Below are 4,504 nucleotides of genomic sequence, written 5' to 3'. Positions count from 1 at the left end.
ACACACACACACACACACACACACACACACACACACACACACACACACACACACACACACACACACACAAACAAACAACAGATCATGGGTCAGCTGGCAGAGGGTTATGTACATTTCATGTGGGACTATTTCTGTTTTGAACTGTATTCATTATTATGTCGTTTAACAATTTTTAAACACACAATAAGAGGCGTGCAGCAGTGCTGCAGGCTGTAAACACGCGAGGTTTTTAACATCTGAGACCCGTGGAACTTTGGCAATTATCTAAAGTCTATAAATCATTTCTTAACTTATTTTAAAAACTCTTTAACAACAAACTACTGGAAGAAAAGGGGTTTCTTTCAACCAAATTTTCAGAAATATAAAGTGGATTGTTCTGCATAACGCTCTTCACAAGTAAAATAAATGATCAACCCACTACTTGCTTTAAATTTTGATGTTTTATTCAATTTTATAGCATTCAAAAAATTAAAGAATGTTGAAAAAAGTGACAAAAACGTCTGCAAAAGCTTCAAAAACGTGGGGGGGGGGGAGCCCACAAAAACTTCAAAGGCGCAGAAGCAAAAATGGACAGAAACATTGAAAAAAGTTTGCCCGAAACGTTGAAAACTCTCAAAAGTCAATGAAGGCAGAGATCCTATCCTATGTTGTCATTGCAAGGCGTGATGTGTGGAATCAGTCGTCCATGTTATTTCCTGGTTTTTCAATCTAGGAACCCTTATTTCTGATATATGTATTTTGAAAACAACGGGTCAGATTTGACCCAAAGACAACACGAGGGTTAATAAACACTACGTAGGGAATAGTGAGTCAGTGAGCGGATGAGGGAACTGACTCGAACACAGCTTTAGTTTCCTTATGAGTAAACTCCAGATCCTGGTTCCACTCTGCATCCCACTTCCTTACAAGTGGTCTGACCTGATTCACAAGCTCATTAGCCAGACACCAGAAACCGGGAGGGTTACCAGAGGGGTTAAAACAGAGGCTGAGAAGGAAGGAAACAGCGTAAGAGTAATTTCAGAGCGGCGTTTAACCATGGGTTCACTTCTCCTTTAATAACACAGGACTCCAATGACACATCGTTCCTAAAGCTGAACCAGGACTTTTAGTCTTTGCTATGTTGGTGACTTGTAATCTGAGGTGTTTCTAATCGGTCCTTAGCTCGTCTATAACACGGATGATCTAGAGATGGGTTATCGTCATAGTCATTATCCACTGAGAGAGTTTTATGAGTTTTTAAGTTCCTATTAGGACACTCCTGGTCTTCATGTATCTACTATTTCGAGCGTGTTTGTTTCTCCGTCTCCGTCGCTCGCCCTCCAGGTTGAACTTTCCTTCCTCTCACTGTTTTCCTTTCCCACAGGCTGTGTTCTTAGAGCTGCATTGTGGGTAAAACTATCGGATGTCTCCATATGGTGGGACGTGTTTTTGCATGTACAGTAGGTAAAAAAGACGTAGAGAGAGAGAGAGAGAGAGAGAGAAGGGGAAAGAGACACTTCAATGTTAAGTCAGACAAATAGAGAACTAGGAAGAAGAAGTAGGGGAATATTCAAAGGCGCAGCACTGATGGGGGGGTTATAAAGTATAGAAATAAAGGAAGAGATAAAGCATTATGTGAAGAGCATTATGAAAGGTTGAAACAGAAAGCAGGGTTAAAAGAGCTAGGCCATGTCTCTATAGTATATCTTTATCGTGATATGAGAGTAGAACGCTTTTTTGGTTCCTTTTTTTTGGTGTATAAGTAACTTTTTTTGGTGTATAAGTTACATATCTCGTGATATGAGAGTAGATATCGTCTTAGATTTTGGATATCGTAATATCATAATATGGCATAACGTTGTCTAAATGTTGTTCTAATGGCTGCATTTCAGCAAAGTGATGTCGTTTTCTGATCTCACCAAACTGGTGTAGTCATGATATCTACATAGTGGACCAATCACACGTTGCAGTAAATCAAAGAATGCGTGCAGTGATTGGCTGAGAGAAAACTCATACAGATTTTTTTTTTACTAAGAACTACTTGGTGCGGGGTTATTTCAGTCGATCGAACAAACGTCTTCCAGCTGAAATGCACTGGTTGTTGCCCGCGGTAAATAAGACCATTTGCCTGTTTTCTTTCTGTAATTCTCGCCATTACTGGGCACCCGACACACCATTTAGGATTTGCAGCTGTGCGTGCTTCCACTTTCCGACGTTTCGGTCCATACCAGGACAGCGCAGCCATAGCTGTCGGGATATTCCACTCAAACCCACGAAGGTGAAACTCATGTTGGAGTGAAAGTACTAAGCAAGTGCTCACCAAAGTCCGGACACACAATAACGATGCCGTCCCGAGGCCTACGCAGAAACACCTTATTCACCGGATCTTCCACATTTAACCCTTGTGTCGTCTTCTCGTCGACCTGCAACATTTTGTTATTCTGGGTTAAAATTTTAACTGTAAATCGGTTGACAATTTTTCTCACTTTTCACGACATTTGTCACTTTTTCCTAGTTGTTTTGTTGTCAATTTTTGGGACGTTTTTTTTGTTGTTTTTTGCACTTTTTTGAAGTTTTTGATCTTTTTTAAAATCTTTGGTGGGACTTTTTGTCCTTTTTCAATTTCCATTAATTTATCATTTCAATTTATACCCCCCCCCCCCCCTCCAATGCTATACAATTGAATAAAACACCCAAATTCAATGAAAGTAGTGAACCAATCAGGAAGCATCCACCTTATTTATATTTTCTTGACAGTGTGGTTGAAACAAACCCCAATTTTCTGACGTAGAAACTTTATGAACACCGGGCAAATTTGACCTGCGGACAACAGGAGGGTTAAGAGAGTTTAAGTGTCTGGAAAGGTGGAAAGGAAGGACAAAAACTTGTTGTAATGTGCTAAATGGGACAAAGAGAAGATAAAACCAGCAACTTCACTCTGGAGGAACAAGCAGCTGCATGTCTGACATGACCAACGTAACATTCCCAACGAGGAGGAAGGGAAGGAGGAAGGTAGGAAGGGCATGAGGAGGAAATATAGAGATTAGAGAAACATGTGTGTGGACAAACTGGATGAGAAGTCAGAGAAACGTGGACTCTTCTTTCTTTCTGTAGGGGGAAATGAAGAGTAGATTTACTAGATTTACTGACCTTGGAAGGGACCCGTGCTGTCAGCAGATAGGCTCGATGTGACGCCAGGGCCTGGGGACGGAGACGGACACATGTTAGACAGACAGAGGACCGGTCTCACCCCGTAACACAGCTCTAGATGTAGAGACAAACTTGTGAGACTTGACTTGATAAGTGAAACATTGTTATATTGTGTTTAGTGTTGCCTTCAGGAGCTCTCACCATTAATCAGAAATACTTTATTGATCCCCGAAGGGAAACTCTGTGTTGCAATTGCACAAATAGTAGAAATTTAAATAAAGAAATATAATGAGTGTGGATATTTACATAGTTAAAGGAATATTATGATACAGTTGTTTACATAATTAACATAATTAAGATGTTGCAATGGTGAGAAGTACTAATAATATTAATAATAATAATATTAATAGTAGCAGTTGAGTATTGCACACATTACAAGCCAGTGTAATTGCACAAACGCAGATCATATGTCCAGTTTTAACCTACCATATTACCAGAACTAGCTGTCCCAAATAAAAAAAGATTGTATTTCAAAGCTTCCGTACTAATCTACAGGGAATATTTAAAGCTTTGGCGGTGGCGGCTGTGAGGGGTAAGGGGGGGTGGTGACAGATCAAGACTGCGATAGGGTACCAAAATCCAGGATCTAATCCAGCACGGGTGCCACTTGAGCACCTGAGGATCGCTGTACATTAGGAAATTATACCTAATGTTTGAGTTAGAAAAGCAGAAATTAGGAATTATTGAGACTAAAATTAAAGGAATGGATGTTGATGATAATCACAGACTGGAATATGTCAACTTTTACTCAATACTATTTCAAAAACACTTCCATTTGTTTTACAATGCTATAAAATGGAATAAGACCCAAAATTAATGAAAGTAGAGATTTGTACTTGGCAAAGAGCGTTGGGTGGAATCAATCATGTTATTTTGGGGAATTAAAAAGAACATTGATATAGGACAACATGAAGACAACATGAGGACAACATAAGGACAACATGAGGACAGCATGAAGACAACATGAAGACAGCATGAAGACAACATGAAGACAACATGAAGACAACATGAAGACAACATGAGGACAACATGAGGACAGCGTGAAGACAACATGAAGACAACATGAGGACAGCGTGAAGACAACATGAGGACAACATGAGGACAACATGAGGACAGCATGAAGACAGCATAAGGACAGCATGAAGACAACATGAAGACAACATGAGGACAGCATGAAGACAACATGAGGACAGCATGAAGACAGCATGAGGACAACATGAAGACAACATGAGGACAGCATGAGGACAACATGAAGACAACATGAGGACAGCATGAAGACAACATGAGGACAGCATGAAGACAGCATGAAGACAAC

The 4,504-nt window shown here is 40.1% G+C and overlaps 1 protein-coding gene across 1 annotated transcript in view; it reads left to right on the top strand.

The window, feature by feature from the left end:
• LOC117957201 (F-actin-uncapping protein LRRC16A-like) overlaps positions 1–4,504 on the top strand; it is a 57,716-nt gene that overhangs the window by 30,553 nt on the left and 22,659 nt on the right. The gene's annotated exons all lie outside the window — the stretch shown is intronic.

This window comes from Etheostoma cragini, chromosome 14, assembly GCF_013103735.1.
Source record: "Etheostoma cragini isolate CJK2018 chromosome 14, CSU_Ecrag_1.0, whole genome shotgun sequence".
Lineage (NCBI taxonomy): Eukaryota > Metazoa > Chordata > Actinopteri > Perciformes > Percidae > Etheostoma > Etheostoma cragini.
The sequence above is the reverse complement of the archived record's forward strand: the minus strand, read 5'-3'. Positions and strand labels throughout refer to the sequence as shown.